Source organism: Pinus tabuliformis, chromosome 4_2 (assembly GCF_031772625.1).
Source record: "Pinus tabuliformis cultivar Carrire ecotype Pingquan chromosome 4_2, CPIR1, whole genome shotgun sequence".
Classification (NCBI taxonomy): Eukaryota; Viridiplantae; Streptophyta; class Pinopsida; order Pinales; family Pinaceae; genus Pinus; species Pinus tabuliformis.
The window spans coordinates 1,019,553,333-1,019,565,935 of NC_142304.1; positions in this window are offsets into that span (position 1 = coordinate 1,019,553,333).

Genomic DNA, 12,603 nt, shown 5'->3' on the forward strand with positions numbered 1-12,603 from the left:
CAAGAACAGGAACAAGCACAGGAACGGGTACAAGATCAAGAACAAGTAGCATCAAGCAGTCATGACACTCCAAAGAGAGGAGAGGAGACTCTTCAAAGCCAAAAGAAAGATGAAAGCAGTAAAACTCCAAGAAGGTCATCACGTCAAAGTCAGGTAGCTATAAAGTATAAACATTATGCATTAATGTCTCATGTTATGAATGTTGTAGAAACTTCAAGCTATGAGGAAGCTAAAGAATATGAAGAATGGAGAAATGCAATGAATGAAGAATATAACTCTATAATGAAGAATGACACATGGGAATTAACAGAATTGCCTAAAAAAAAGTTCCCATAGGATGCAAATGGCTTTATAAATCTAAATTTAATGCTAATGCAAGTATTGATGAACATAAAGCTAGATTGGTTGCAAAAGTATATTCACAAAAGGAGGGAATTGATTATGAAGATACTTTTGCACCTGTAGCTAAGTTGAACACAATTATAATCATGATTGCATTAGCTACAAAATATAATTGGAAAATGCATCAGTTAGATGTCAAATCTGCATTTTTGAACGATGAGTTAAAAGATGAAGTTTATTTAGTTCAGCCTGAATGGTTTGTAAAACAGGGACAAGAGCATCTAGTTTGCAGGTTAAAAAAAGCTTTATATGGCTTGAAACAAGCACCAAGATAATGGTATGTGAAAATTGATTCTTTCTTTTATGAGAAAGGTTTTATGAAAAGCAAAAATGATCCTAACTTGTACATCAAAGAAGATAAAGGCAAGAATGTTGCTTTAATATCTATATGTGTTGATGATCTTATCATAATAGGAAATGCATGCAAGCTGATTGAAGAAATTAAAAATCAGTTGTCGCATGTATTTGAGATGAAGGATATTGGTGAATTGCATTATTGTTTAGGTCTTGAAGTTTGGAGGGAACCTGGTAAGACACTAATCACACAAAGCAAATATACAAGGGAAATCCTTAAAAGATTCAATATGATTGAATGCAAGGCAACATCTACTCCTTTAGAACAGAATGTCAAATTGTGCAGTGATGATGGAACCAAAGAGGTGAATGGAACTATCAACTGGTGGGAAGTCTGAACTATCTCACCACTACTAGGCCAGATATAGCATATTCTGTCAGCATACTTAGTTAGTTCATGGCTAAGCCTTGTGAAGGCCACTGGAAAGCAGCAAAGAAAGTCCTTCGATATTTGAAAGGAAAACTTAATTTTGGTATTATGTATACTAATGAATTTGATGTTGAATTGGCAGGTTATTCTGATTCTGACTGGGCTGGAAATCTAGATGACAAGAAATATACTACTGGATACGTGTTCAATATTGGTTCAGGACCAATATCATGGAGCAGTAAGAAACAACCAACTATTTCATTGTCATCCACTGAAGCTGAGTATAAAGCATTATGCAGTGCAACTTGTGAAGCAATATGGCTTAGGAGGATACTTGAAGATGTTGGAGAAACACAACAAGCACCTACAATAATCAAATGTGACAATCAAAGCACTATCAAATTGGAAAACAATCCTATATATCATGCAAGGACAAAACACATTGAGACACAACATCATTTTGTAAGAGAAAAATTGCAATCAAAAGAAATTGACTTATCATATTGTAATACAAATGAAAATGTGGCTAACATACTCACCAAGCCTCTTGGAAAGGCTAAATTTGAAATGTGTAGAAGTAAGTTGTGTATTGTAGAAAATCTAAATTATGTTATAAGCCTAGCTGAGACTTAGACCAGCAGGCATATCAGATGTTTGTTATATAGTTGGAATTAAGGGGGAGCGTTAGAAGGAACCAGAAGTAATTCCAACTACCCAGAACCAATTTTCAACAGAGATTTAAATGTAGTTTCTAGAAACAGTTGACAAAGGGGCAAGCTTCTTCAGGAAGCCACCGCCCAAATTGATATCCAAAAGTTTCTCAATCTTATATAAATACCCGTTAATCAATGAATGGAAGCAAGTCTTGCGTTCTGTGTTTATGTGTTGATGAATTGAGTCTCTTTGCTCTCTGTCAGAATCACGCCAAAAGAGGCTCTCCTACCGAGAGGAAAAATGGATGAGCAAACATTGTTCACAGATTCACTCACAAATCAATTCATATTGGATTACAAATCCAAATTACAACTCACATAAATAGTGGTCATGAGATCCAACAGATTTTAAGACACGAGAATACTCTTGAAAAAATCTCTCAACAAATTCCAACAACTAACTAATGTAATCTATCAATTTACTAATGTAAAAATTATTTCCAAATTCCAACAACTAACTAACCTAATCTATCAATTTATTAATGTAAAAATTATTTCCAAATAACACTCTAATAATAATTTCAACAATTTAAACAAAATTCACACATTTATGAAATTTGTAACTTTCACGTTTTTAATAATTCCAATAATAATTTTTTTGAGTCATAAGTTGACAACTTGAGTAACAATGGTAACAATTTCAATAAAAAAACAACTCTCAAATTTATGAAATTTGTAACCTTATTTGACAGGGTCGGATAAGCCCCCTCAAACTCCATCCATGAGCTCCACAAATTTTTATATTTCAAAGTTAGTCATAAAATAAAAGGGTTGATCTGCTAGATCGACCATGACTTTCAGTCATGCTTCTCGTCCGACATTATATTAGAGTCTGGATTGATTTGAAAGGAAGTCATGTAAAAGGATTTGGATAATTTCATTTTTTCACTCAGAAGAGAAGTATAGTTAACATATGCTAAGTGATAAGAAGTCAATACGATAAGTATTTTGATATAATTAATAATTTTTTAAAATTAATGATAAATAAATATTTTATTATACTTTTAAGAATTTATTAGTTTAAAAAATATATATATTTACTATATTTTTAAGAATTATATTTTATTATATTTTTAAGATTGGATTAGTTTAAAAAAAAACACCGTACACTATAATGCGACTTTTGGAAAGTCAGCGAACAGATTTTTCTCCTTTCCCGGTTGATGTGGGTTGATGTGAAATTGCCTGGAGTTTTCTCGCCCATCAGCATCCGTCGACCACCGCTACAGCCCATAGCATGTCATTCATGTGTGACACATAATCCATCATCCATGAAATTTTAATTTTAATTTTTTTTAATTGTCGCCCTAAAACTAAAATGTGTTTCGATTTTGAATTGGGACAGCACAGAGGCTCTAGTTTTGCAGAATTGGGACATCGGGCAGAGACTATGCCTGAGTAAAATGCAGAAAGCATGGTTCTACAATGATTGTGGATCTGATCCTAGACGTCTTGCAAAATGTGGATCTGATCCTAGACGTCTTGCAATTGGAGAAATTATTTGTGCGAAACCCGGGGTGAGGTCAGTTGTCACTCTCAATCCTGTCAACTTTAAGAGACTGGGAGGAATATTCAGAGGTGCCGTTTCTGATTTTCCTGTATTCACGTTTTATTTTTGTTTTAACGGAAACTACTTAACCAATGGTATGTCATTCGATGAGAACGTATCTATACTTCTTTTTTCCTTTGTTTATGTTTCCATGGATGGTTTTTTTGATATGGAACACCATGCCGGAGACACGCCAGGGACATCTCTGATGTCAGTGTATGATGACTAAGGAAAGTTCTCGATGTCAAAGCCACAATCCAACATAGGTTAGGCGTTGCCTTGTTCTGTTTCATCGAATTTATTTTGAAAATATATCTCATTCCGATTTCTTGGAGAAAAAACGCCAAGGAAGATGACATTAAAGAGAGTTAAGATCTTGGCACTTCATTGAGTAGCGCTTTTTCCATGGGTCATATGGTTACTCAAGTTTACTACAATTGTTTTCTGTAATCTATTTCGCATTTCGGGAATCATAACATCATGAAGATTATCTGCTTTCTCCCATGCCAAGTAACTCTGCCCTGTAACTCATGATACGTTATTGTGATTAATATAAATCATTTTAATATGTCCATTTATTGTGATGCCATTTACAATACATGTGAGAAATTTTGATAATTTGACAATAAGAGTTACAACAGACAATGGGTCTCTCTTCTATTCCTTATTTAAAAAAAATTCACTAAGTTGTAATCAGATGAAATTGTATTGATGGTTTACAATCACTATAAGCAAGACCAACATTATCATGTTTCTCAATTATATGTTTTTCCCATTTTTATTTTATATTGGTTAAAGAGTACTGGGATGTGTTGTATTAAGTCAACTAAATGGATAATGAATTTAATTTAATATGAATATGTTTTTTATTTATTATTTAATAATGATATTATAAATATTTTTATTTTTGTTTTAAATATGGTAAATGTAATTTTATAAAATGTTAAATTTTAAAAACAGTTCAATTTTAAAAATGCTATTTTTCTTTATTATATACACATATAAAATGAAGAAAAGCAATGTTGTATTATTTTTATAAAATTTTAAAAAATAAAATTTATATATTTTATTTTACCATTTTTTAAATATTATAACTTTTTATTAATTATTATGATTAACTGTTTTAATTTTTAATTTATAGAGTTTTTATTTTTTTTATTATTTATTTTAATTTACTTAATTATTATTATGGTTACATGCTAAATCTTTCTTCAATGTTCCTTCATCATTATTCAACTTAAAAAAAAATTCTATGATTTGCTTGTAGGGACCTTTTTATTCTTCAAGGAAAGTGCTAGGGTGCCCAAATGCTCATCTATTAAAAATTAACTTTTAAATTGAAAATTTAATTAAATGAATAAAGTGGTTTTAGTTTAATTGCATTTTTGGATGTACAAATGGATTTAATCTTTGAAAATTTCATGGACACTATAGTTGTATAGACTACATGGTTTAAATTCGCAATTCCAATAAATCTTCCCACGAAATCATCTTTTCTTCCAACAAATGAACACTTTTCCTCTCCTCCCACCATAGGGCAGCCCTTCCTGCAATTGATAAAATGCTAACCATGCCTTGAGGTTACTTTCATGTTTATATACGTAAAGTTACTTAATCATGTTCAACAACCATGTTTCTTCATCTTCCTCTTTTTCTCCATCAAACACAGGAGGTTTGATCTTCCTAAATTATCCTTGCAACTCTGCCTTCCTCCATTTTTTATGTACCTTTGGCGACTTAGGATCTGAGTCTCCTCCATTTTCCGACTTGTCAGACTCTGTCTTATTCATGCCTTCCATGTCCATGCTCTTGTGGCTAGATTTATCAGTCCAGTTTCTAATTAACTTTTCTTGTTCCCCGCTGGCTTCCAAAAGCATCTCATTACTATTACGGAGTTGTGCTAACTCCAATTGCAAAATCTTCACCATGTCCAATAGTTGGGAGGATAATGATGTATTGCCCTCTTTCCCCAATTCTACATACAATTCTTCTCCTCGATGTGTTATCTCGCTGAAGTTTTTCCATATCCACCCAGAACTGCAATTTCCACCAACCGAACTCCTTAGCATTTGATGTATTGATTGCATATCTAACAACTGAATTCCATCTGACAAGGTCTATGCATATTGTCTATGCATATTGTACATATTGTGGCTAGAGGAAGTATTAACTATACTACGTTTAATTGTGAGGTGGTAATCCACCTACTCCACTTGGCACCTCTTAAGCTCGACAAGTACGTACTGACCTAGCGTAGATTCATATCACTATCTACTTGTCATCACAGCCCATGTGAACATGCACATGATGGCATGATTATTAAAGATTACAATTTTCGAGGGAAGATATAAGGATGGTTACCCTTGGCTTCAGATTGACGACTTGTATGCATTTGAGCTAACTGTAACTTCCTCTTCCTGCTAGTTTCACTTTCATTTCCATTTCCCTCACCCTCCTTCTTTGTTGACAAAAGGTTATTTACGCGATTTTTGCAACTCTTAGAGCCTCTTCCTGCTTCATTTCTCAAGAAAATAATTGGTTCCCCTCAGCCTAGACCAATCAGGGTTTCGTTACCCGCTCTTCAATGAGTTCCTACCCCTTATTGCTGCGATGATTGTTTGGGGTCTGGTTATTGGACAGAATGTAGACGATAGACCCTTAGAGAAAAATTGTTCGTTTTAGAGTTGATTTAATGTAAAAATAATTCAATAACATAATTAATATCCATCGTAATATTTCAAAAAAAAATTAACAAGAATTTATTATAACTAATTAAAATTTTTAATTAGTAACAATTATCAAAATTGAAAAAATGATATTAATCAATAAATTAAAATCTTTTAGTTTATAATATTACTTTTAAAATTTTCAAAATTATATTAATATTTACTTTTGTTTTATATCTCATTATTAGTCTCATTTTCTCATTATTATTGTCTAAGAAAACTAATGTAGCATACCTTGACCATACACCACACATTTAATATTTCTTTTCTAAACATCCAAATTGCATAGTCCAAGATAATAAGGGTTATTATCACTCACCATTATGCCATTAGAACACATATTCGTAATATTTTTCATGAACGCGACTTATTCATTTAAATTATACCATAACTGCCTCAATCTACATTAAATTGTTTTGACCAACCGAACTCCTTGGGATTTGATGTACTCATTGTATATTTAGAAATTGAACCCCACCTGACAAGGTCTGTGCATATTGTACTTATGGAGGGAGGAAGTATTAAATATACTACGTTTAATTCTGAGGTGGTAATCCACCTGCTCCACCTGGCACCTCTTAAGCTTGATAGGTACGCATTGACCCAACCCAAACCCATATCACTATCTACTTGTCATCATAGCCCATGTGAAGAGGCACATGATGGCATGGTTATTCAAGATTACAATTTTTGAGGGTAGATCTAAGTCTGGTTACCGTTGGCTTCAGATTGATGGCTTGTATGCATTTGAGCTAACCCTAACTTCTTCTTCCTCCTAGTTTTACTTTCATTTCAATTTCCCTTGCCCTTCTTATTTATTGACATAGGTTGTTCTTCTGTTATGTTCCAGGTGCACGTTCGTGACCTTGTCAAGTTCCACATTGTCTCTTGATTTATTTATGGGATTTGTGCACAGCTTAGAGCCTCTTTCTAATATGTTTCTCATGAACAAACATGGTTCCCCTTAGCCTACAATAGTCATGTTTTTGTTACCCACCCTTCTATGCGTTCCTACTGCTTATGCATAGCTATGAGCACCCACAGGGGTGCAGCGCCAGTTTTGGGTTTGGTTATTTCCTCCCTTGTCCTGGTGGCAGGTAATTTCATAATCAGTTTTTTTTTTCCAATCTATTCTTCTTCAAAACTTGGCACATTTCATTTCCAAGTTTTGATTTTGGTTATCTTGTCTTTGTGTATCTGTACAAGAGTGGCCCAAGTCGATATATGCTGGAAACCTCACCGCGCTTCGGCTCTATCTTCCACACACCCATGTAACTTATTTCCTAACTATTGAGGTTTTTGGATATTTTTAATCCATTATGCTTAAGATATATGAACCTAATCAGTGCTTCCCTCACTTGGATGAAGGCAAGAATCAACAACTGACTTCGACAAGTCCTTCAGGTAAGGGTTTTTGAGTTTTAATCAATTCCACGCTATGTTTCTTATTTGGGATTTATTTCCACCCTGCATGATTTCACAGTGACTAACATGAAGTTGATTTGCCCTCGCAGGTATGCTCTACACTTGGATTTTGAACCTGTGATTCCTGGTTCAATCTGGCTAGTTTTCACTAACTATCACATGTATGATCCTAGGTTGGTGCCACGGGGGCTTCACTCAATGAATCTCATACATATCACGTGCATTCGTGGAATATTAAACAATACCCTTAATTTGACTACATATTGGAAAATACCTCTAAGGAACACATTATTTAACCCCCTACCAATTTAAAACCAATACACCTTCCTAATTTAAAAACCCCTACTTTCACTAGATATTGGAGGTACCCATTTTTTCATTAACATTTTTTATACCCCTTTATATTTTTTCATTAACTTTGGGCTCCATTGTTTAAAATGCCAATATAAAAACCCTCTAACTCCTATATATCACCCAATATATTATGTGATTTTTTCCTCAATAAATATCCCCCAATATGAACCCACGTGGTATGGTATTGCTCCCCAAGTGAAACCCCCTTGGCTGGTGTTCTACTAGTTTCAACCTCCCTCACTTCTTGGAGGTTGAATATCGACATTGCATTTTCCTCACTGCCACTCTGCTTAAGTATTTTCCAATATGATAAGCCTTACAGTAGGATAGACATGGGGATGTCATCACTGTGACTATGTTTCCTTTTTCTTTTGTTTTCGGAGGAACACCTCAACCTGCCCTCGAGGGATCGATTCAAATTGAGTTATGTTATATATAAACCTGAAAAAAAAGAGTTTATGGTTCATTTGGTTTTTATCTATCTATCTAATATTATTACAAGACTCCAGTTGGATGTCTAATAATGTGTTGGCCTTCTCCAATGTCAACAAAATATCAATCTAGGTAATCTTTCTTTTCATTTTGTTGTTCTACAGAGTTGAGTCGTAGGCTCGAGATTTAACTGTAATATGATTTGAAGCACTGCACAAAGTTATCCCCTCACTTGTGGTCTTTTGATATTTATCTACCTTGCAGAGTGTTAGTCTTGCAAGTTTACTAATTCATGTATTTGGGACTCCTTATAGTCAATTTTTTGTTATGACTAATTATATACAGATCTAGTTACTAAATATATGCTGATAAATATACACTGCTGCCTTTTCAATGAATATAAATATATTTACACTGTGCGTCACTTTATTAATCTGATTTTTCTGGTATAGGAATTTGATTTGGTATCTTTATCGTATGCACGCTATGGACAAGTTCACATAGACTTCGTTAATGATTTCAATTCAATCCAACAGGTGAACTCTACTATAAATAGTGTTTTATTCTAAATAATGTGTAGGATCTTATCCTATATCAACCATATATGTTTATTTTGTTTGTAATTCCTACAATTAATATACCTGTATGGATACATTAAAAATATTTGCACCTCACAAGTGTCGAGTTCTGCTTTTCTTCTCTTATAAGATTGTATGTCATGAATGCGTAGGTTCCATATAATGTACTGTGAGAGTTTTACTGTTTCAATGCACAAGATATATAATGAATTTGTAGATGCACACATTTTACCTCCATTTGACCTCAAGCTGGCATAACAACTGTTCGGTTAATTTCATACTACAACTGGTCGATCACAAGGGATTAAAAATATTCACATGAATTTCATAAATTTTGTCATGTATCTCATATAATAAATGTAAAAGTAAATGTTCAAATGAAATGCACAACTTATTCTTGCATAAAATCTAAGCTATGTAGTGTAACTATGCATAATGCATGCATGCACTTAATTAAAAGCACTTAAATGAAATGCATATTTTTCTTCCTTTCCGTAATTTCGTCTAGAATGAAATACATTTGATCTCTTATTTACTTCTCTATGATTTACAACAACATGCATGCATTAAGTTAAACATTTGCTGTCTATGCATGATTGCAGTTCCCTGTTAGAGCATGCATGCTATGAGTGCAATTAGATCACTTTACCTTCCTTCCACCTACAACCATTCACTTTCGAAGTATTCAAATAATATTTCCACACAAACCTATTTCTCTTTAGTGAAACTAGATACCCACACACTGCCTACTTTAAACCGTATAATAAGAGTTTCACCATTATATCATTCAATACATTTTACATCTTATTTCTAAACATTCAACAACGCTTACTAGTGCTAATCACTACGAATTTCATAATAAATACTACTTCTTTGTAACTTAACGAATGGATTCCTTTTCATTCAAATCACATAAATACCCAAACCATTAAATGAACAAAGGTTATATAATATTCTGACCAAGAGTCGAAAAAAGGAAACCTATTCCCTACACATTGTTCCACGCAACCTTGAATCACCTCTGATTCCCCTGAGCTTTAATAATCTTGGCAAGAATTAGTAACCCCTACTCAGATTTTTTAGTGACTATTTAACATTATCTTTCTCACAAATTTTTCCTTGGCAACGTCCCGCCTTCTGGGAATCTGTATCCCCTTAGCCTAGCCTTTTCATTGTTCTTTTTCGAAAAGCAAAAGCTGACTTTTCTCCTTGCAGTGCATTTATTGTTGGTCTTTATCTCCCACTAAGGCATAATATATATATCTATATATATATCTATATATATATATATATATATATATAGATATATATATATATATATATATATATATATATATATATATATATATATATATATATATATATATACATTTATCGTCGGTATTTATCTCCACTAAGGCATATATATATATTTATTGTCGGTCTTTATCTCCCACTAAGGCATAATATATATATATATGAAATTTTAATCGAATTTGATCCTTCTCAGATTTCAAAAAGTATCATTTAATCTAGTGTTAGCCATTATTATTTCCAGTAATGGAAACAACAACTTCATTTTTTAATTTAAAACTTCATTTCCACACATAGTCAATTTGTCTAAATCCTAGTTAACCACTAGCAATAGTAACGAGACGCATATCTAACTATTTAATTACATTGGGGGTGTTACAACTAACATTCATCCTATAAAATAAACCAATGTACATCAAAATATTTTTTGGTCAAAAATAAACCATAGTCTAGCAAAACCATAATTTTTTCGAGAAGATAATCAAACATTTTGTAGGATTTTGAGAAAATATAGCAGAAATTTTTGGAAATATGGTTGTCAAGCTTCAGAATTTTGATTGACATGAAAGTTTTTGATGGAGATAAATCTATTTCCACAATTAAAAAATGATTCAAAAATTCTCAAAATTATATTTCATTTTGATTGTCACGAAATTTTTTGATGGAGCTAAATCTATTTCCAAGAGGAGCTCAGAGGAACCCAATGAATTTCCAAGACCAGGTGAGCTTCCAAATTCGATTGACCAGGCAGGAGTGCGGGAAGAGTTCTGCGCCAGGATAAATAGAACCAGTAACTATGGCATAAACAACAAACGGATCCATACCTAAGAGCTGACCTGTTTGCGCATGAACCAGACGCGCATTAATGCTTGACTGCAAGACCGTCATTCCAAACTGTGCCGAATTAATTTCGCTTGCCCTTGAACTGATTTGCCAACCCCAGGCGCATGTCCTGAGGGCCGTCCGCCAGCCATCTACCAGGCCAGATGCCTGCACTGTGCGGTGTTACATTAATAACATTGAATGCCACCCGCATCTGGGTGTGTGTCCTTCTCCTGAGGTTTATCCTGTATCACAATTTCCTGGAACTTAGAGAGTTGGTCCGCGGAGGCTATACTGGAGATTGTTCCTTCAAAGTGTCCTACCCCAGTTTCCACTCCGAGATTGGCAAGAAAGTCAGCAAGCTTGTTTCCTTCCCTCCTGGTGTGTCTGAAGGAGATTGCTTGATGCTGAGAAAGCCATCTGTCTATTAGCTCAAGCCTTTGGGCCATCCTCCAACTGTTACTAACTTTGTGAATGGGGGATCCATTCATTAGTTTTGTAATCATTCTAATTATAATTTGCGAATCCCCCTCTATGATGAGCGGAAAAAATCTTCTTTCTTGAGCCAGGGTGAGACCTCTCCATAATCCCTCCAATTCGGCTGAGTTGTTGGTGTCCCAACCTTTTGAACCCATAAAAATAAGCTGAGGATTGCCATGGTGATCCCTGAAGACCCCCCCATACCCTGCTTTCCCTGGATTTCCTTTTGAGGCCCCATCGAAATTAAGCTGGAACATGTTATTGGGCGGCGGGGTCCATTTACCTGATTCTTTTTCCTGCATGGTGGGATTCTTTTTGATGATTGTCTGCTGATTTATCTGGATCCTCCAATTATCCCACACTGTTTTTTCCTGCGGTGATGAGGGAAGATCTTCTGAGTACCATTCTCTAATTGATAGAGACTCCATGATATTCTGATGAAGTTTGGTCCAAATCTGCTCTAAGGCCATAGATTGATCCTTGAAAACTCTTCTATTTCGCTCTTTCCAGATGTTCCACATTAGTAGGCTAGGTATGAGCTGCCATAGAGTGTTGAGGAGATTTCTTTGGTATGGCTTTTGGCTCCAGTTGCGAATAGTGGCTTTTAGATCTCCTTGCACTCTGCCTTCTTTTTCGCAGCAGAAGGCTACCTTCTCCCACAACTTTCGTCCAATTTGACAGGTCTGCATAAGATGTATAGCTGTTTCCTCCTCTTGCATACAGTTGAGACATATAGATGGGCCTGAGAAGCTTCTTTTCCGGAGATTATCCCAAGTTAGAATTTTATTGTGACATAGGAGCCATAAAAAAGTGGATACCTTCGGCCAGATGGAAGAGTGCCAAATTTTGTCCCATAAAGTGTCTTTGATTAGCTGATCTTGGACTATTATCTTATACGCTTCCTTTGTGGTGAATGTTCCCTTCTCTTCATAGCCCCATCTTAGAATGTCCGGTTCTTCTGAGATTGGGATTTGCCTCTTTTGTAATTCTGTAGAAAGATACTGCTGAGCTTGTTCAGAGTTGTGCGTTAGAATTTGATTTGCACTCTTCCATTGTCTATGTTCCTGTGTTATAGATGGGTTCCAGAACTGACTAACCTTGGCTA